Genomic DNA, 23,209 nt, shown 5'->3' with positions numbered 1-23,209 from the left:
ACCTTTTCAGCTGGCCCTCTCTCTCTCTCTTGTGTTTGACCTTCACTGACATTCAAGCTGCAAGCCCATCCCTGGCCTCCTGTTGGAAGAACTGGGTCAAACCCTGCATAGTAGACCCTGTCGTGTTCCAACCTCATCCTTCAGGCCCTTTGAAATATTTTTGGGCTTTCTTTTTGAGCATTTCCTTCTAACTGCCCACCTCGGACTCTGGAGGATTTAGAGAACGACTAGTTACTGGAGTGCGTTGCTTACACAGAGGGTTTCTAAAAGTGCCTAGTGTTAACATATCCCTGAAGCATGTCGATCAATTACCGACGGGAGAGGGTGAAAGCTGTTGCCTGAGTTGGGACAGAATCAGAAGTATACTTTATACTGTCTATCTCCCCTGCAGGATCAGACTGAGACTGGACCTTTGCCTGGACTCACACCCTCACTCAGCTTCTCCCCTCTTCTTCCAATGTGTCCTGGGGCCACATCCTTAATAAATCACTTGCATAGGGGCCTGCTGCTGGGGAACCCAATCACAGATGACACCTTGTTTCCTTCCACTCCTCCTCTTTCTCCTCTTCTTTTTCTTCTTCCCCTCCTTTATCTTGTAGTTTCCCACCCTAATTCTTTAGAAAAATAAATGTATGGCATATAAATCAATAAATTAGTGAGAGTTAAGATTTACGGAACACTCACTATCAAATATTGCTTTAAGTGACTTGCATGTATTAATCCTCATACCAACCCTAGATATAGTTATTATTATTATTATCTTCACTCTACAGGAAAGAAAATTGAGGCTTTCCTGTAAATTGAGGCAGAGAAATTAAGTAATCTATTTCAGGTCATATAGTTGGGATTTGAAGGCAGGGATTCTGGCTTCAGAGTCCATGCTTTTTCCAGTTCATCACACTTCAGAAACAAGCCTGGCTTTTTAAGTCCCAGATCTGATTCCTTCCCTAATGATAAGAATTTAGGAAAGTTTCTGAATTTTCCGTGCCTCAGTTTCTGTTCTTACATTCCTTCTGTAAAGTGGAACTTCCTTGCAGTTTGTATTCACAAACTAACAAAAGAGTTTTTTTTTAATAATCTATTATTTTATTAAACTGTTGCTTGGAGTAAGCATAGGCATAACTTTTGTCAAATGTCAAATCACTCCTGTACTAAAATCTTCTGATGAGTTGGCAATTTGCACTATTACTACTTTTTAAATTGTTGCCAAAATAGTAAACAGGATTCTGGTTCCAAATTGTTCAAAGATATTCCCAACAATGTTGAAATAATGAGCACATTGCCATCATGCCATACTGCCTGTTAGCTAGTTATATGGAAATGGAGGTGTAGCTGACATCATTTATAAAGATTAATTCAGTATAGCTATTTTTTCTTTTTCTTATAAGTGCAAAAGAAATGCCACACCAACTCACTATGACTAAGAATTTTGGATACCTCATGAAATAAGATGGTGCTTTACTATTTCTGTTGAAATGAGGGCCAGGGCAAACAACTTCATTCATGTCTTGTGAATCTATGTTAATGAAATCTGGAATCAAATTAATCTGATATAGTTAACATGAAATAAACATGAGGGCTGTGGTAGATTCAGGAATAGCATTTCAGAGGCATGTTATTCCCATGGGAAGTTGTCTGGTGGAAGCCTGTCATCAGACACCATGGTGTCAGCATTGGTACCTGATCAGACACACGGTGGCGGGGTTGAGGGGGGGAGTCTTGCCTGGTGTGTGACTCTGCACAAGTTTCATAACTTTTCTTCCTTAGGTCCCTTGTGTAACGTAAAGCAATTTAGATAGGAAGCTCCCTGATCTTAATCAGATCCATGAATATTTGGTTTTGTTAAAGCCTGTGGGTTTACTTTTGCTTGGATTTTGACCGGAAAGAAGCACCAGGATTTCCAGTTTCATTTATTAAATGAATATGGGCTTGTGCTTTGGTAGATTCTGACACTACCTTCCCAGTATATACCCAGACAGTCCTTGTGATCCACGCGTCTGCTCATCAGCTGACATGTTCTGCTGGTACATTAAATAAAGAGGAAGTAACAACAACTCTCGGGTTTTTAACCTGAGAACAGCACAGCTGCTGTTCATCAGCAATTGCCACACGCCACGGGGGCCTGTGGGCTTACAGCTTTCAAACCAACTACTGTGGCGTGCAGAAGAGCGAGACGGGAGGATGGTGAGGAGGCAATGGCGACTGTTACTGGACAAGGAAAGACAACTGAACCTGCCTGATGACTTGCAAAAGAGCCAGCAGTGCTTTCTTTACATTTAAGGTTGGCTGCCTACTGGCCATTCACCTGTTAGCTTTAACTCATGAAGTGAAAAGGAAAGGGGAAAACAATATGCTCTCTCATTCTGCGCGATAGGGAGCGTAGGAGGAAGTAGGAGGAAGTAACAGTGACTCCTGAATTTTTGACCTGAGAGAATGGTTTATAATGGTGTTACTAATTTACTTTTAAAAAATTGGGGGAAGAATCAAGATTAAATCTCAAAATAGACTTGCATAGTTTGAGACTTTTAGGAAACAAAGTTAAAGATATTAAGTAGGCATTTGGGTACATGAGTCTGGTGCCCTGAGGACAGGTCTGGGTGGAAACATAAATTCGGGGTTCCTTAGTGTTGTGTGATGTTTAAAACCATGGCCTTCAGGGAGACACATTCTGTACAGAGAGAACATGGATGGAGAAGTGGATAGGACCCGTGACTTGAGGCCTGGAGGAGTCCACCATTTCATGCACTAGAGAAGGATGAGGAAGAAGCAGAAGAGTGTGGTGCCTTCGATCAAAAGAATATGTTTTAAATAATAAAGTCTGTCAGATTAAAGTCAGGAGTGAGCTACTGAGTCACCAAGTAACACCAGATAGAGAGTGACTGTTGGATTTAATGAAGTGCAGGTCAAAAATGTGAGATCTAACAGCAGAAACAAATAGGGCTTGGGCTAGATTTTTTAATATCTGCAAGTCAATCCATGTGATATACCACATTAGCAAATCGAAGAATAAAAATCATTTAACTGTGCCAATAGATATAGAAAAAGTCTTGGATCAAATTTAATGTTGACTTATGATAAAAATTTTCTCCCAAAAGTGGGCATAGAGGGAACATACCTCAACATAATAAATGCCATATATGACAAACATAACAATTATTATACTAAGTAGTATAAATCTGAAAAAATTCCCTGAAACAGGGAATAAGATAAGAATGCCCACTCTTGCCACTTCTATTCAACATAGTATTAAGAGTCCTAACCATAGTAATAAGAGAAGAAAAAGAAACAAAAGAAATCCACATTAGAAAGGAAGAAGTAAAACTGTCACTGTTTGCAGATGACATGATACTATACATCAGAAATCATAAAGAAAACTACTGGAGCTTATCAATGAATTCAGTAAAGTTGCAGGATACAAAAATTAATATAAAAAATCTTGTATTTTTATACACTGTGCTTAGTCACTCAGTCGTGACAAGCTCTTTACACCCCCAAGGATCCTAGCCCACCAGGGCTTCTCCAGGAGAGAATACTGGAGTGGGTTGCTATGCCCTCCTCCAAGGGATCTTCCCAAGCCAGGAATCGAACCCAGGTTTCCTGCATTGCAGGCAGATTCTTTACCATCTGAGCCAACAGGGAAGCCCTTTTCTACACTAATGGTGAGCTAACTGTTATAAGGAGAAATTAAGGAAACAATCCCATTTACCACTGCATCAAAAATAATAAAATATCCATTCCTACCTTAGGAAGTAAAAGACCTGTACTCAGAAAACTGTAAGACACTGATGGGAGATACTGAAGATGACACAAACAGATGAAAAGATATACCATGTTCTTATATTGGAAGAATCAATATTGTTAAAATGAGCATACAACCCAAGAAGCCAATCTACATAATCAATGCAATCCCTATCAAAATACCAATGGCCCATCCCTATTGCCACAACTGGCATTATTTCATTCCTTTTTATGGCTGCATAATATATTCCATGTCTTGGCTATTATAAATAGTGCTCCAATGAAACTGGAGTGCATGTGTCTTTTTGAATTGTGGTTTTCTCTGGATATATGCCCACAAGTGGGATTTCTGGATCAAATGGTAACTCTATTTTTAGGGTTGGGTTTTTTTTTTTTTTTGAGAAACTTGAAGTAAGCCATACAAAGACAGACAAATGTCATATAATATTGCTTACATGTGGAATATAAAAAAAATGATACAAATTGAACTTATTTACAAAACAGAAATGAACCCACAGACATAGAAAACAAAATTATTGTTACCAAAGGGGAAATGTGGGGTTGAGATAAACTAGGAGTTTAGGATTAACATATACACACTAGTGTATATATATATGTGTGTGTGTGTGTGTGTGTGTGTGTGTGTGTATGTAAAATGAATGAAGACCAACAAGAACATATACCACAGAAAAGTACATTCAGTATTTTGTAATAACCTATAAGAGAAAAGAATCTGAAATGGACCAAAAAACTCTGTTAAAGCCTGCTGCCTAATTCCACTGATTTCACTTCTCCCCTTCAAAGACCAGAAGTATAAAACTCTGCCTTTTAGCCATCTCATATTTATTGTCATTTGGACCACAGCAGTTCTTTTCTGGATTATGATAGCTATTGACTATTTTCTTTTTCTTTCAAAAACGTTCATATTTGAGAACTATTGAAAGTGTTAGTCGCTCAGTTGTGTCTGACTCTTTGCATTGCCATGGACTGTAGCCCACCAGGCTCCTCTGTCCATGGAATTCTGCAAGGAAGAATACTGGAGTGGGTTGCCATTCCTTTCTCCAGGGATCAAACCTGAGTCTCCTGCATTGTAGGCAGATTTTTACCATCTGAGCCACCATGGAAGCCCAGGAGAGCTATTAGAAATATATATTGTCTGCCCTACTCAGAATCTTCAGAAGAGGCAGATTAACAGGAAAATCAAAGCCAGTGATCAATCAGTCAATCAGTGAACCAGCCAGCCAGGAATCCTCAGTTGCACTTAGAACCTCTAACTTTGCTTCCATACCTGCTTTGGTCCCTGATTGTTTCCAGAAGCTTGGTTTCAAGCCTCATCACTACTTGGTTTGCAAGTAACTTCTGGACCTTCCTGCTCCTAACTGCTTTTCCAACATCCCTCTCAACCCAAGTTTGTATATCCTGTTAGTTTTTCTGTGTGAATAACAAATTTTTATTTTTTAACTTCAAGTTTATATACACTTTATTACTTTTTCTTCTTTTGTTGTATTGGAAAAACATTCTAATATGATTCTTGATTCATAATGAAAATAATAGGCATCATATTTTATTTTTTGACTTAAACATAGATCTTTCTCCATCTTGAGTCAGTTAATGCTGCAGATTACACACACATGCATAAAGATCCCAGTGTTATTCACTTAAATTATGATTTTTCATTTATTTTTAAAATTATTTATTTTATCTTTGACTGTACTGGGTTTTTGTTGCTTTGCCTGGGCTTTCTCTAGTTGTGGCAAGCTGCGGTGTTCAGGCCTCTGCTAACAGTGGCTTCTCTTGCTGAGGAGCACAGGCTTTAGGCACACAGGCTCAGCACTTGTGCTATACAGGCTTAGTGCTCCATGGCCTGTAGCATCTCCCCAGGCCAGGGATTAACCCCTGTCTTCTGCATTGGCAGGCAGATTCTCACCCATTAGCACCACCAGGGAAGTCCTGATTTTGCATTTACATTCAAGTTCTGACACCTACCAGCTGTTATCTTGGACGAGTTATGTAACCAACATATGTTCCAGTTTTCTCAGCTGGAAATTAGAGTCAAGAGTATAACTACCACATTCTTCACAAGATTGTCCCTAGTATTAATGAGATAATGTACATAAAGTGCTTATAACATAGTCAATGCTCAGTTTTAATGTAGATATTAGTAGGGAATGGCAACTTACTCCAGTATTCTTGCCTGGAAAATTCCATGGACAGAGGAACCCGGCAGGCTACAGTTCATGGACCCTCAAAGACTCTGACATGACTAAGCACACAAGAAGACCTACATCACTGTAGACAGTGTTAGTTTATAAATGTCCTTCCTTGTATCGTCTGGATTTAGTATCAAGCTTATATAAACATCATAAAAAGAGTTTCCAACTTTTCTTATGTACAGAAAGGTACAGGTTATTTATTCCTTCTAAGAAAACTCATCTGCAAAGTCATCTGAGCTTTTCATGGTAGATTTTTGATTACTGAAATAAATTCCTTAGTATATTCAAATTTTTCAGTATTTCTTGGGTCCTCTTTGGCAATTATTATTTTTCACAAAGTTATCAGATCACTTCAAGAAAAGCAGAGATATCAAGGGAACATTTCATGCAAGGATAGGCATGATAAAGGAAAGAAACAATAAGGATCTAACAGAAGCAGAAGAGATTAAGAAGATGTGACAAGAATACATAAGTATACATTTCTTGTATAATTATACAAGAAAGGTCTTAATGGCCCAGATAACCACGATGACGTGGTCGCTCACCTAGAGCCAGGTTTTATGGAGTGTGAAGTCAAGTGGGCCTTAAGAACCATTATAAAAAACAAAGCTAGTGGATGTGACTGATTCCAGCTGAGCTATTTAAAATCCTAAAAGATGATGCTATTAAGGTGCTGCACTCAGTATGTCAGCAAATTTGGAAAACTCAGCAGTGGCCACAGGATAGAAAAGGTCAGTTTTCATTCTAATCCCAATGAAGGGCAATGCCAAAGGATGTTCAAACTACCAAACAATTCAGCTCATTTCACATGCTAGCAAGGTAATGCTCAAAATCCTTCAAGCTAGGCTTCACCTGTACATGAACTGAGAACAGATGCACAGTTTGGATTTTGAAGAAGCAGAGAAACCAGAGATCAAATTGCCAACATTCACTGAGTCAAGGAGAAAGCGAGGGAGTTCCAGAAAAACCTCTACTTCTGCCTCACTGACTATGGTAAAACCTTTGACTGTGTGGATCACAACAAACTGGGAAATTCTTAAAGAGGTGGGAATATCAGACCACCTGACCTGTCTCTTGAGAAACCTGAGTGCAGGTCAAGAAGCAACAGTCAAAACTCAGACACAGGACAACGGACTGGTTCAAAATTAGGAAAGGAATATGATAAGGCTGTATATTGTCACCCTGCTCATTGAATTTATAGGCAGAGTACATGATGCGAAATGCTGGGCTGGATGAATCCCAAGCCGGAATCAAGATTACTGGAAGAAAAATCAACAACCTCAGATATTCAGATGACACCACCCTAATGGCAGAAAGTGAAGAGGAACTGAAGAGCCTCTTGATGAAGGAGAGAAAGGAGAGTCCAAAAGTTGGCTTAAAATTCAACATTCAAAAAACTAAAATCTAGGTATCTGATCCCATCACTTCAAGACAAATAGATGGAGAAAAAATGGGAAACAGTGGCAAATTTTCTTTCCTTGGGCTCTAAAATCATTGAGGATGGTGACTGAACCCATGAAATTAAAGGACATTTGCTCCTTGGAAGGACAGTTATGGCAAACCTAGGCAACCTATTAAAAAGCAGAGACATCACTTTGTCAATCAAAGTCTGTATAGTTAAAGCTATTGTTTTTCCAGTAGTCATGTAATGATGTGAGAGTTGATCCATAAAGAAGGCCAGGCACTGAAGAACTGATGATTTTGTGGTGCTGGAGAAGACTCTTGAGAGTCCTTTGGACAGCAAGGAGATCCAACCAGTTCATCCTAAAGGAAATCAACACTGAATATTCATTGGCAGGCCTAATGAAGCTGAAGCTCCAGTACTTTGGCCACCTGATGGTAAGAGCTAACTCATTGGAAAAGACCCTGACGTCAGAAAAGATTGAAGACAAAAGGAGAAGAGGGCAGCAGAGGATGAGATGGTTATATAGCATCACCGATTCAATGGACCTGAATTTAAGCAACCTCCAGGAGATAGTGGAATACAGAAGAGCCTGGCGTGCTGCAGTCCATGGGGTCACAAAGAGTCAGACATGACTTAGTGACAGAACAACAACAAATTTAATGAATTTCAAATTTATTGCCATAAATCACGGATAGTTTTCTTTTGTGTTTTTCATCTCTATTGTAGTTATTCTTATGTGTTCCATTTTTAAATTTCTAACATTATTATTTCACTTTATTGCCTTTATATTTGATTGATTTTTAGAAGTTTCTTAATGTTATTAGTCTTTTCAAAGAAAATAAGCTTTTGCTATTGTCAGTCTTTTCCATTGTTTTAAAGGTATGTTTATTGCTTCAATTTATGCTGATTTACATTTCTTTCTATTTTTTTTTGATTGACTGTGATGTCCTTCTTCTAATTTCTTGACAGCTTAGCTTGTTATTTTCTACTTTTCTTATGTAGACATGTAAAATGATAAATAGCCTTCAAGCACTAATTTAGCTTCATCCCACAAGTCTTGATGTTTAGAAGGTTTTTTGTTTTCCTTCTAAATACTTTTTAATTTTCATTATGCTTTCTTCTTTAATCCACACATTATTTAGAAGTGTGGCTTCCAAATGTATGATATTCTTCTGCCTCTGTATTTATTTCCCATTTCTAACTCCTAATATAATTTCATCATAGTAAAAAAATGTGGTTTCAATTATTCTGATTCTTTGGTATATTTAAAGATTTGCCTTTTGGACAACTCTATGGTAAGTATCTGGAAATGTTCCATATATGCTCAACAAGGATGTGAATTTCTGAATTTGTTAGTTAGAGGGCTTCTTACTTGCTCATTATATAAGCCTTATTACCTGTATTGTTCAAAGATTCTATCTTAAAAAATTCATTGTGAACTGAATACTGTTTTACTACTAAGTCTGTATGTTTAATATTATATTGTACCCAAGTTTCTTTTAGCTCATATTTATCTAGTATATATAGGCTTCCCTGGTGGCTCAGATGGTAAGGAATCCGCCTGCAATTAGGAAGACCTGGGTTCGATCCCTGGGTCAGGAAGATCTCCTGGAGAAGGGAGTGGCAACCCACTGTAATATTCTTGCCTGGAGAATCCCATGGACAGAGGAGCCTGGTGGCCTACGGTCCATGGGATCACAAAGAGTCAGACAAGACTGAGGAGCTAACACGTTCAGTTCCATTTAGTATATATTTTTCACGGCTTTACCCTCAACCCTTTTTAATCATTATTCTTGAATTTGCCTTGTTCAGATAAAATAACATATGGAAAGCTATTTTCTCTCTGAATAATCCCTTGCTCTCTTTCATGCAGAGTAATGCATTGAAGGTACATGTATAATACTTCAACAATCACTTATTAAATGACTCACACAATAGACACTACTAATGATATAAAATTGAATAAGATCTGATTTCTTTTTCTAAACACCTTCAAAACTAGTCTGTAGACTGTAATAAGCAGACACTTCCAGTATTAAGGGCTAATGTGAAGACAGTGGTATGCACTTGATAATATCTCATTTTGAGGCTAATTTCTCACTGTTTCTCTACAGTGTCTGGTGAAGAATCTTAGTAACTTTCTTTATAAAAAAAAAAAAAATCTAGGCTCTGTGCACATTGATTGGCATATGGAAGGCAATCAGCTAAGGTCCAACTTCATCCCTATAGCCACTCTCTGGGTTCTTGACAGATTCATTTAGATAAACTTAGACATCCTTTAAAAAAGTATCAGTGAACATAAGAAATAAAAATGCCCTTAAGCCACAATTTAAGAAGCAGTATATATGATTTAGCCTGATTTTTCTGGAACACAATTACACAAAAAGATCCAGTAGGGTGTGTCCTGTGACTGGGCCATCACGCATGCCTTTGGGGACCTTGTGAAGCACCAACCTCCACAGAAGTATGTTAATGGACCAATAACACATCCTTTGTCTTGTCCAGCAGCCATTAGAATCTGGCTATTTTCAGTGACATATATATATATGTAAATCCTTAGCATTTTTGTGATTAATAGTCATCGGGGGAGCAGTCATACCATGATACTGATTCTTTCAAATTAAAAAAAAATATTATTTGGAGACTTCAGGGGACACCAAATCATGCCAGCAGACATTTTTTCGGGCCTACTCTGTGAACATAGGCCCATGTTAGATGTGTGGGCAGAGGGTACTGGAGGGGTTCAGACATCCGGGGAGAACACCATAGAATACAGGAGTGGAGACAGGCGTAATGTGTCTGAGTTGAGGAAAGTCGAAGATTAGCATCAGCCTCACCAGGAGAGAAACCTGGATGAGATTCTTCCTCTAAACCTCTAGGAAGAAGGCTTCAAGACCTTTAGATCAGACATCAAACCTCCAGGACTGTCAGAAAATAAATTTCTAATGTTTTAAGCCACCTGGTTTGTGGTGATTTGTTAAAGCAGATCTAGGAAGTGAATCAAAGAGGGATTGAATTAGATAGAAGGACGTGAACTTGGAGGTTTCCTCTGAAGACTGGAGGCTCTTTAGCTGCTGCTTGTGACCAGTGTCTAACCTGTAAGTGCTGGGCTGTGAAAGAGTGATTCTCACTCCTTTAGTGAACACAGATTGCTTAGGTGGGAAGATTCCTGCTCTCCTGCCTGTTCCTAACTTTCAATGAATAAAAGAATAAAATAATGCCATTTGCAGCAACATGGATGGACTAGAAGTCATCATACTAAGTGAAGTAAACCAGACAGAGAAAGACAAACATCATATGATATTGCTTATATGTGGAATCTAAAATTAAAGATACAAAGGAACTGATTTACAAAACAGAATCAGACTCATGAATATAACTTGTGAATACAAAAGGGAAAAGGAGTACATTGAAGGATAAATTAGGAGTCTGGGATTAAAATACACAGATTACTATATATAAAACAGGTAACCAACAAGGACCTGTATAGCACAGGGAACTATATTCAATATCTTGTAATAACCTGTAGTGAAAAGTGAACTGTTAGTCATTCAGTCATGTTTGACACTTTGCCACCCCATGGACTTAGACTGTAGCCCACCAGGTTCCTCTGTCCATGGAGTTCTCCAGGCAGGAATACTGGAGTGGGTTGCCGTTCCCTTCTCCTGGGGATCTCCTCAACCCAGGGATCAAACGCAGGTCTCCTGCACTGCGGGCATATTCTTTACCATCTGAGCCACCAGGGGTGCCCCATATACATGATATGTATATATGTATAACTGAATCACTTTATTGTATACCTGAAACTGACAGAGTATTATAAATCAACTATACTTCAATAAAAATTAAAAATAAGTAAATAAATAAGGAACCCAGTGGTCAAGCAAAAAAGATGATGAGCAAAATTCACAAGTTATTTTTAAGCTTACATGTAGTTTTATATTATAAAACAGTGACATAAAGTTAAAAATAGTCTGGCATTTTATTACATTTATTGTGATAATACATTTTATAGAGCAAATGTATAGACAGCACATGATGAGTGAAAGCAGCATTTTTGGGCAGATAATGTGTGTGTGTGTCTGCTTTGTCTCTAGATGTATAGACAATTCCTCTGGAACTCACTGCAGGCATGCCTTCAAATGTAGTTATTGGAAAATTATAGACCAAAATAATGTTGATGCAAATGTGCAGAGCTACATATTGTAGGGTTAGCCAAACAACCCACATCTTACTAAAATTAGTAATGATGAGCCAAGCTAACAGCAATTTATAATTCTAAGGCAAGATTAGCATCAATTGAAAATCACAACAAACTCTTGATGTAATAATAACATTGTATCCTTCCCCCAAATTGTGAGAAATTAAATTGACTTGATGCCTATGCACCTGTGAAGAAGGAGCTGCCATTTGTTCAAATATTTCAGTACGTACCCAGATATTAATCAAGTGTCTTGTAGGTGAATCAAGCATTTTTCTTGATTCTGGGGACAGAGCAGTGAAGAAAACCAAGTCCTTTCTCTCACAGAGCTTACACATTTCTGAACATGTGCAATACATATTCGACTTTGAGACCTCAGTGAACTCTGGCAAATCTAATCTTGTTTTTAATATTAAAACATGATAGGCTTCTGTCACGTAGTCTTAGCCATACATAAAAGAGAAATCTAAAGATTTACGTATCATCCACACTCTGAAAATGTCTGGTATTTTTGTATCAGTCTACAGTCCGTTAGGAGGGTAATTGCTGCTCACCCATGGGCCACACACCATACTTAAGAAACACTTATCTAAAACATAGCACCTAGATCATTGCAGATAACTGCTGGCATAACTTGACTTTGACTTCCTGAAACAACACAGTATTTTCTTCCTGATCATCGGAATACAAGCAAAACATCAGCCTCATTCTGATCGATTCTGCTTTTGAGGGTAAGGGATGGTAGAAGTATAATCTGTTCCTCTTTGGTGTGCCTGGAAAAGAAACTAGAAGTTCAGTATGCCTCTTCTGTTGGGACCCACTAGACATGCCAGACCCTGCCAGCTTCTCCAGCTAGTTCCTGCCCAAGCAGACATGGAAGTCTGCTTTGTTCTGGAGTCTCAACTATAAGGTTCAAGTGGTTTCTAATCTACCTGATTAACTTTGCCTTTTATTTGTCTGGAGTCTCCTCTATTAGATCTGTCTTATTCCTATTTCAGTCTGAAAGGAAATCAACCCTGAATATTCATTGTAAAGACTGATGCTGAAGCTGAAGCTCCAATATTTTAGCCACCTGATGTGAACAGCCGACTCATTAAAGGACCCTGATGCTGGGAAAGATTGAAGGCGGGAGGAGAAGGGGATGACAGAGGATGAGATGGTTGGATGGCATCACTGACTCAATGGACATGAGTCTGAGCAAGCTCCAGGAGATGGTGAGGGACAAGGAAGACTGGTGTGCTGCAGTCCATGGGGTCGCAAAGAGTCAGACACGACTGAGCACCTGGACAACAAAAAATTCCTATTTCAGATTTATCCAGTTCACCTATTCAGCCTTCTCAGGTGTCAAAGTTTCATTTTGTAACAAGTAAAAAAGATTGACTGCTATACAAATAAAAAGTTAGCACATATCAAAATTTCTTTTGACTTGTTAATAAGGGAACCAGCAGGCTGGTAAAGTTGGTTCAGAGGCAAATTTGAGTAAGTCAGGTTTAAGTAAGTTTGCTAAGTAAGAGACAAAGTTTGCTAAGTAAGAGATGGACCTGGTCAAGGTCCATCAGGACAATAAAATAACCTTTGGGGTTAATCTACCCCGTAGGCAGAATCATTTACATGTCTCTTGAAGAGACTCTCCAACTTGACATATCTTCAGAGACTGGGCCCTAACCAGCAGTAGACAGGAGGTAAAAACAAAGATTTAACCTTTAAGGAGGCCTGTTAAACAATGCTCCAGAATAACAATGCAAGGACTTGCAAATACCTTATCTCCAAAATTTAAATAATCTTTGCTAACACAGGGTTTTGCTTTTTTAAAGACCACAATGACCAAGCAATTTTAAAAATATATGTGCACTGTTGGTGGGAATGCAAACTAGTACAGCTGCTATGGAGAACAGTGTAGAGATTTCTTAAAAAACTGGAAATAGAACTGCCGTATGACCCAGCAATCCCACTTCTGGGCATACACACCGAGGAAACCAGATCTGAAAGAGACACGTGCACCCCAATGTTCATCGCAGCACTGTTTATAATAGCCAGGACATGGAAGCAACCTAGATGCCCATCAGCAGACGAATGGATGAGGAAGCTGTGGTACATATACACCATGGAATATTACTCAGCCGTTAAAAAGAATTCATTTAAATCAGTTCTAATGAGATGGATGAAACTGGGGCCTATTATACAGAGTGAAGTAAGCCAGAAAGATAAAGACCATTACAGTATACTAACACATATATATGGACTTTAGAAAGATGGTAATGATAACCCTATATGCAAAACAGAAAAAGAGACACAGATGTACAGAACAGACTTTTGGACTCTGTGGGAGAAGGTGAGGGTAGGATGTTTCAAGAGAACAGCATCAAAACATGTATATTATCTATAGTGAAACAGATCACCAGCCCAGGTTGAATGCATGAAACAAGTGCTCGGGCCTGGTGCACTGGGAAGACCCAGGGGGATTGGGTAGAGAGGGAGGTGGGAGCTGGGATCAGGATGGGGAATACTTGTAAAGCCATGGCTGATCCATGTCGATGTATGACAAAACCCACTACAATATTGTAAAGTAATTAGCCTCCAACTAATAAAAATAAATGAAAATATATATATGTATGCATATTACTATGTCTACTGGCTGTATTTTGAGTACCCATTCAACACCCCTTGTGGCTCAGACAGTAAAGCGTCTGCCCACAATGCGGGAAACCCGGGTTCGATCCCTGGGTTTGGAAGATCCTCTGGAGAAGGAAATGGCAACCCACTCCAGTACTCCTGCCTAGAAAATTCCATGGACGGAGGAGCCTGGTGGGCTACAGTCCATGGGGTCACAAAGAGTCGGACACGACTGAGCGATTTCACTTTAACACCACTGTGATATCTTTAAAACCTTTGGCTAAAATATAAAGCCTTCCCGGACTTACAAAATGTATGTGTGGCCTGTCTCTTCCTCTGGTTCTCTTTGTGTGTGTGTGTGTGTGTGTGTGTGTGTCTGTGTGTATGTGTTTACCTCTTCACAGAAGGAGCAATATGTGAGGTGATGAGATGGATTTTTCTTGTGCTAGCATTATTGGTTCCAAGTCCCCTGTCTTCCATTTAAAATTGCATCCTCTAGGCGGAATAATCTGCTGGATAAGAATGTGAGCTTTGGCTTCAGAAAGCTTTGAGTAATAGTCCTGGCTCTTTTATTAACATTGTCTTCTAGCAAGTTAGTTAACCTTTCTGAATCTCAGTTTCTGCCTCTCTAAACTAGAGAAACAGCACCTGCATTTGTAGGGCTAATGTGAAAATTGCATCTGAAGACCTCAGAACAATTCTGGCACATAGGAAACAGTGTAATAAATATTAGCTTTTCTTCCCTCTCCTAAACTTTATAAACCCATTCACCAAATGGAAAAAAATAGTACACCAGGGTCTTTAAGATAAAAATGTATATTTTATATGGATGTTCAGGGTAATAAGTTTAATATTAGCAATTTTCTTTCTTTTCCTTATCTATTTTTAATTGAAGGATAATTTCTTTACAATATTGGTTTGATTTCTGCCGTACATCAGCATGAATTAGGCGTATTTGTACATGTGCCCCCTCCCTCTTGAACATTCCTCCCACCTCCCACCCTTGATTTTCGGTTGTTTCGTTGTTTTTTTGTTTATTTTGCTCTTCATTTTCTTTGATTCTGTAGCTTCTCCATGAATCTGGGTCCATAAAATAAGTGTGCTGTGATGACATCAAATATCTCTTCAAATGCACTAGAAGTTCATAGTTACGTGTGGCTTTAATACTCACAAGTGATGTCACTGAATCCTAATCCTCACTGTTTCTGAGGTGGTAACAAGTGGAAGGCACGATACCCTAGGATCTACTTGTTAAAAAGGGAGTATATTCTTTGTGTTTATTCTTGAAGTTGAAATATCAAGTTCTCTTCTGTATGCATCTTGAGAAGCCTCTCGAAATCAGACTCATGGGCCATCTGTTCAAATCTAAAGTTTATTCAATCATTTTAGGTAAAGAGATATATAAATTGAAGTGGCATCTAGAAGAGAATCTCACTTAACTTTAACTTGTTCATGATAAGAGTTTACTCCTTTGGAAAAGTTTTTGTCAGAACCAAGGTTTAATTTCCAACTTTTAATTTCTATCTGGGCTTCCCAGGTGGCACAGAGGTAAAGAACCCACCTGTCAGTGCAGGAGACCCAAGAGACACAGGTTTGATTCTTGGGTCAGGAAGATCCTCCGGTGTGGAAAATGGCTACTCAATCCAGTATTCTTGCCTGGAAAACTCCATGCACAGAGGAGCCTGGTAGCCAGGGCTACAGCCCACAGGGTCACAAAGAGTCAGACACAACTAAGTAACTGAGTGTGCACCATTTCTGTCTATAGCCTGCCCTATAGATGCAGAAACACTAGAAGCTAACATTCTAGCAAGAGACTAAGTGAGCAAAATCAGTTACAGATACATAAAGAAATACAGATACATAAAGAAATCCATTGTCCTCTGAATTGTTTCATCAGCAGTTGAGGAAGTGTAGGAAAGGTAGAGAATTGCTCCTTTTAGCCTGAGATTTAACCAAAACACCTGTCACCTGGCTAGTGAACTGATATCTGAGAAACTACTAGAAAAGGGAAAAGGAAAAAAAAGAATAAAAATTCCATTACCCAGTCTACAGGTGCAGCGGGTACTGTATCATTTGGTTCTTCTATGGATTTTTTTATTATTGCTAAATGAGATGAAAGGCTATATAATATACCATAAAGATGTGAGGTGTTACAATTATTCCCACAGATTAATATTAAATCTGGAGAGTTTAGATGTATAACTGTGCATTTTCGCTGATGCTCTTGGCAGATTCTCTCTGAAGCAGCAATAGCTGTGACATCCATGTCAGCATACATTGCCTGTAAACAAGGAAAGCCTGCCTCAGAGTGGGGTTGAGGGAATTGATGCTTCACTCGAGTGCTTTGAGAGGCCAAGATCAAAAGCACTTTTAAGCATATCATATAATTATCATCATTAAGAAGCATGAGGCGAGGAGTCCTAAACTCCCAAATTTTCAAAGCAACAAAAGCAGCACAGATTTAATGGGACTTTGAAGTCAGATAAATCTCCAGGTATTTTTATTATAGAAACTCACAACTAATTAAGGAAAATTCTATCTGGGCCAGTGTTTAATTATGTTTGCTTGTCTGCCTGTGTCATGTACTATGTTCTGAAAGTAGAAGGGTGTCAATTGGATTGTACCAAAGACTGTGCTGGGACTAGCCAACAGCATCCATTTTGAACAAAGAATACCAGAGCAGGCTTTTGATCTCTTTTGTCTAAATAAATAAGTTCTTAATAAGTATTGATGATTTTTGTAATTGTCCACAGAACCCGTAGGTTAGCCAGAACTTTCCCTCCAAAAATCGCAGCTGCTTTCTATTACAGGTACTATATTAAGTCATGAAATTAAAAGATGCTTGCTCCTTGGAAGAAAAGCTACCGCAAACCTAGACAGCATATTAAAAAGCAGAGATATCACTTTGCTGACAAAATTCTGTACAGTCAAAGCTATGGTTTTTCCAGTAGACTTGTACAGATGTGAGAGTTGGACCATAAAGAAGGTTAAGCACCAAAGAATTGATGCTTCCAAACTGGTGCTGGAGAAGACTCTTGAGAGTCCCTTGGACTGCAAGGAGATAAAACCAGTCCATCCTAAATCAATCCTGAATATTCATTGGAAGGACTGATGCTGAAGCTGAAGCTCCAATACCTTGGCCACCTGATATGAAGAGCTGACTCAATGGAAAAGACTCTGATGCTGGGAAAGATTGAAGGCAGGAGGAGAAGGGGGCAACAGAGAATGATATGGTTGGATGGCATCACTAAATCAATGGACATGAGTTTGAGCAAATTCAGGGAGATAATTCAGGACAGGGAAGCCTGGCGTGCTATAGTCCATGGGGGTCACAAGGAATTGGACCCGACTTAGCAAGTGAACAACAATTAAGTCATCTACATGGGGAGGTGATTGAAAACTCTATCTGATAGTAAAAAGAAAAACAATGGCACTAAATATATCACTAGAAAAGGCTATTTATTTAAAAGATAGACCAGAACTCATAAATGGTCACCCAAGAGCCAGGTCTTACCTAAAGTTTCTCTTTTTGGTATACAACATGGTCCATACTGTGGTTTTCCTAAAAATTTAAAATCATAGACAGCACTTAAATATTAGGAAATATCCCCAAATGTGCAAATTTCCTGAAATTTTTAAAAACTTGGAAGGTGTAGAAATAGTGGGCTCACTTTTGGGCTGGTTTCGTCTTAGGAGAAAGATTGGCCAGTTCCCCCACAGACCCAACCATGATGACTGGGTAAACTAAATGTAGTACATCCATACAGTGGAACATTATTCAGCCATAAAAAGGAGGGAAGTGCTGATATATACTATAAATTGGTTGAACCTTGGAAACATCATGCTATGAGGAGGACAGTAGAGATATAAGGCCACCTATTGTATGATCCCATTCATAGGAAGCAACCAGAAAAGGGAAATCCCTGGAGATACAGACAGCAGATTTGTGGTGTCAGAGGGTAAAGGAAAGAGGAAGCGGGGGGTGGCTGTGAAGTTATGGGGTTTCTGTGTGGGAGGATAAAAAACATGCTGGAACTAGATAGTGGTGATGGTCACATGTTATTGTGCATGTATATAATGCTATTGAACTAGCTGCTTAAAAATGGTTAAAATGGTTTGTTTTGGGTATCTGAAAGTGAAAAGTGAAAGTGAAGTCGCTCAGTTGTGTCTGACTCTTTGCGATCCCATGCACTGTAGCCTACCAGGCTCGTCCGTCCATGGGATTTTCCAGGCAAGAGTACTGAAGTGGGTTGCCATTTCCTTTGGGTATTTATAGTCTAACAAAAGATCACAAGATACCTGTCCTTACAGTGTTCAGGACCCTGGGAAGACGTGACTGATACGGCAGAACACATGAGCCCCACTGGCCACACACCCCTTCTGCTGGTGTGAGAGAGAAAACGGTCTGAGTTGCTCCAATGCATCACTGAACCCCACTTCTGGGATGGCAAAAATCTCTAAAGTTTACTATATGCAGCCAAGTCCTACGCCTCGCCACCAGCAAAGTGCCCAACAGGACTCAAAGGCTGGTGGCCTGTGTGGTAAAAACCCACCTTATCACACAGGGTTTCCCTGAGGTCGTGACAAATCCCTACTCGTGGAAGCTCCCTTGGCCTGGCACTCTAGGCCAGCTGCTGAAAACTACCCCAAATTCAATGCCACATCCCATGACTGGTCCTACAGAAAAGAAGCCAGCATCGTAGAATCTCAGCACAGAGGGTCCTTAGCTGTGGAAATTAGGATATTTACATCTCTGTTTTTGGGTTTTTGTTTTTGTTTTTGTTTTCCATGAAAAGAGGAAACCACAAGTTATGAAAATACAATAAAATAGTTTTTTATTGAACATCTATGATAGGCACTTTACTCATTTAATGTTCAGAATGGCTCTGAGAGGTGCTTTATAGGCAAGTTAGGCCCAAAGCCCTTCTGGAATTTGCCCAGTGCCCTTTAGCTACCAGTATACGACAGGAGATACAGTGCAGAGAGCCTGTCTCCAAAGCCATTTCCCCAAGTACTATACTCTTCAGCACAGTGACCCAAATCTTATACACTTCAGCCTCTCTCAATTACCAGCCGTCCGCTACCCCTGCAGAAGAAAGCCCAGAAGACTTACTAAGGGTTTTCTGAATTTCTCCTGGGGAAGTAAAAGAGGATAGGCTGGGATCTCAGGCAGGTGGTGGTGAGGGTGTCCCAGGGGAGTTGGCGCCTAAGGGACAGACACCCACTTGAAGAGCACTGACTTCCAGGACCACGTGCTCTCGGTCAGGGATTAGAAGGGAGCACTCTCCTCTGTGTGGGCCCTGACTGTGGGAGACTGTGGACCTAAAAGGCTTTGCCTGGCCTCCAACCCTGGCATGTCTTGACCGCCCAAGGTCCAGTCTGTAGGTCCTAGTTAGGAAACAACTGTGTCTTCCTTGATATTTCACAGCATCCGTGGCCATGACCCTGGATACAAAGCTCCCTGTATCACCAGCAGAGTGAATTACACCGTGGCTAGCAGGGCCAAATTCACGCTATGAACCCTCTTTCTGTTTCAGCAAAATATCATCAATCACCTAAGTTAATGTTGAGTTAGATTGCTCAGATTTTTTAAGTTTGGCTTATCTTTCATTTGAGAATTCAATTTGATTTTATAGCTTTATTAGGGCCTAAGTATAAGAAATATAAAACTACAAATACTTTTTTGTATTCATGTAATATGATATTAACAAATAATTTAAGTCAACAGTGAGGGTTCTTATGAACTTTTTTCCTTTAAATGAAAGTTTCAGGAATATTTGATTTTACTAATTCCTCCCTTTCCCAGTACTAACCCTCCACATCACTTACAGTTTTTTTTTTTAATGGAAAAATAATTATGCTAAACTAGTCATAAGTGTAATTATGTTAAACTAGTCATAAAAAAAGTTGAGCACTGAAGAATTGATGCTTTTAAAGTGTGGTGTTGGAGAAGACTCTTGAGAGTCCCTTGGACTGCAAGGAGATCCAACCAGTCCATCCTAAAGAAGATGAGTCCTAGGTGTTCATTGGAAGGACTGATGCTGAAGCTGAAACTCCAATACTTTAGCCATCTGATGTGAAGAGCTGACTCATTGGAAAAGACCCTGATTCTGGGAAAAATTGAAGGCAGGAGGAGACGGGGATGACAGAGGATGAGATGGTTGGATGGCATCACCAACTCAATGAACATGAGTTTGAGAAAACTCCGGGAGTTGGTGTTGGACAGGAAGGCCTGGCATGTGCAGTTGCAAAGAGTTGGGGTTGCAAAGAGTCGGACACGACTGAGTGACTGAACTGAACTGAACTGAGGCATAAGAGTCTTTCACTGGTTCCCATCTAGTAAAAGTCCCCAGTATAATCAGCTCTCAAGTTTTGCTGATTTAACACCAAAAACCTTGAGCCCATGTTCTTCCTTGTCTGCTGCCCTGATGCTTTGTGGGTTGTTGATCAACTCTTCAGTGCAGTTCACTGTATACCCACGGAATGCCATCCATGCTCTGCTGAGCACTCAGCCAGGCACTGAGAACAGCACAGGCCCCCAGTCCCTTCCCTGGAGGGCAGCACAGTCTGGCAGGGGAGGAAGACCCAGGAACAAAGATACAGCCCAGCATGAAAGTGTTGTCGCTCAGGAGGGTCTGACCCTTCACAATCCCATGGACTGTAGCCCGCCAGGCTCCTCTGTCCATAGGGTTCTCCAGGCAAGAACACTGGAGTGGGTTGCCGTTTCCTTCTCCAGGGGGTCTTCCTGACCCAGGGGCTGAACCCACATCTTCTGAGTTTCCTGCATTGCAGGCAGATTCTTTACCCCCTGAGTCATCATGGAAGCCCTCCAGCCCAGCAAGGGTACTGTAAAGGGAAAGAGGACATTGCTCTGTAGAGGAGAAAGAGTGTGCAACCACTTCTGGACACCAAGGAGGACATCACAGAGGAAGTGGTCGCCAAGCTACATCCTGGCTATTCGCCACGTGATATTCACCCAAAACAGAACACCCAACCTTTGCACACGTCCTTTTTTCTTATACAGTGCTTTCAAATGAAATATAGTAAATAGTATTGAGGCCATCATCTTTCATTTCATTTTTATTTTTCATTTCCCTGAAAGCATTCAATCAGATGAGCTTCGATCTGAATCTTTCAGTTACTAGCCCTATGGTATTGAATAAATGGCCCCTACTCTTCTGAGCCTCAGTGTCCTCATCTGTATAATGGGTGTGATAAGATGCCCACTTCACCTGTTTGTCTTCATCTAATCAGATAATGTAAATAACATGCTAAGAATAAGGCAGTACACATATCAGAGTACCATGGGTGATGACTGCTGATATGTTTTAGCAGTAGAATGCTTCAGATGCAAGACTGGGAGACAAGTCAGATGCCTCACTATACCCTGATCATGCTAAGATCTTGTGGGAAAAAATCTACTTGCCAGGTTCTGGATACTCAGGAATGAACCTGTTTCATTTCTAATACAGTTGCCAAGAGATTCAGCTGATTTCAAAATCTGCCTTCTAGAGCCTATACAGAGTGTGCCCTTGTGATATACCTGCTGTACTTTTATTTTCGGCTACATTAAACAGCCAATCATAATAAATTTAGGTCATAATAGGATACCAGGAAAGAATCACCCAGAGGAATAGTCTATGACCACTAAACTGTTGTAACACTTAAGTAACTGAGAGAAAAGTTAAAAAACAATAAACAAATGTTTTAAATCCCCTAATACATCCATAGTGTTATTCTGGGGCCAAACCTGACATAATAGGTTCTCAGCAGTTAGTAAAAATAAGTAAATGAACAATACGGAGAAAGTTCAAAAAGAAAGAGAAAATATCATTCATTTCAGGTTTTCAAGGGATGTTGGGCCTGCGTGTTTTTGCAAAGAAACATCTGTCAGGGTTTGTGAACCCACCCGAGTGCCAGAATTCACTTGTTTAATGTGGGGAGAGATTGTAGAGCCAAAAGCCCCAGGCAGATTGAGCAGGGTGGTTGCCCCTGGGAAGGCAGGAATTTAGCTGAATGCCTGATGCCATTTTGGTGCCAACTAACAGAACTTCTTGATACTAATGAGGCTTCACCATTTCAGAACAGTTACATTAATTGACATTAATCAAAACATCTATTGGAAAGCTCACCCTTTCTTTCAGAATATCAGTCAGAGGCCACTGTGTTTGCCTTGCTTTCAGATACTGAGCCCAGAGGAAGCTGAGTAATTTCTGCTCACCTCTGTGCATCTGTCTCCTGCCTCACCTTTCAGTGGTGCCAGTATGGGAGAATGGAACCCCAACACTGCTTTTCATGCTATGATTGCTTTGGAAATTTTCATGGTGGAAATGTCTAGATGTTGACAGCTCTTTCAACCAAGCGTCCTGATCCATTCAGGCAAAAGGGAACAGTCCTTAACCACAGTCAAAGCCTCTCACTGCTGGCTGCCCTGCCAGTCTCCACACTGGTTTCAACGGTGATTGTGAAACAAATTGCACAGTGGGATAATTTCACAGCTCATTATCTAAGAACTAGTGGAACCTCAAGAATTTCTTTGAGGGCAAGTATACAAAGGTTATACATGTATGCTGCTACTGCTAAGTCACTTCATTTGTGTCCAACTCTGTACAACCCCATAGACGGCAGCCCACTAGGCTCCTCTGTCCCTGGGATTCTCCAGGCAGGAATATTGGAATGGGTTGCCATTTCCTTCTCCAATGCATGAAAGTGAAAAGTGAAAGTGAATTTACTCAGTCATGCCCAACTCTTAGCGACCCCATGGACTGCAGTCTACCACGCTCCTCCATCCATGGGATTTTCCAGGAAAGAGTACTGGACGATATATACTTAAATTTGGTGAATTTGCTGACATTGAGAGTTGTTGAGCTTTGGTCAGAATTACCTAGAAGGCAGTAAGAACTAGCCTTTGCTATATAACATTATTTGTGGTAGTAATTGAAATGGCTTTACTGTTTGTTTAGAAATTTTGTATGGCCTGTTTGAAGGCAGGAAAATGGACTTGCAGGGGTCCCTGCCAGCCCCATGATTTTATGAGTT

This window comes from Odocoileus virginianus, chromosome 15 (genome assembly GCF_023699985.2).
Source record: "Odocoileus virginianus isolate 20LAN1187 ecotype Illinois chromosome 15, Ovbor_1.2, whole genome shotgun sequence".
NCBI classification, from domain to species: Eukaryota; Metazoa; Chordata; class Mammalia; order Artiodactyla; family Cervidae; genus Odocoileus; species Odocoileus virginianus.
Note: the sequence above shows the minus strand (reverse complement) of the source record.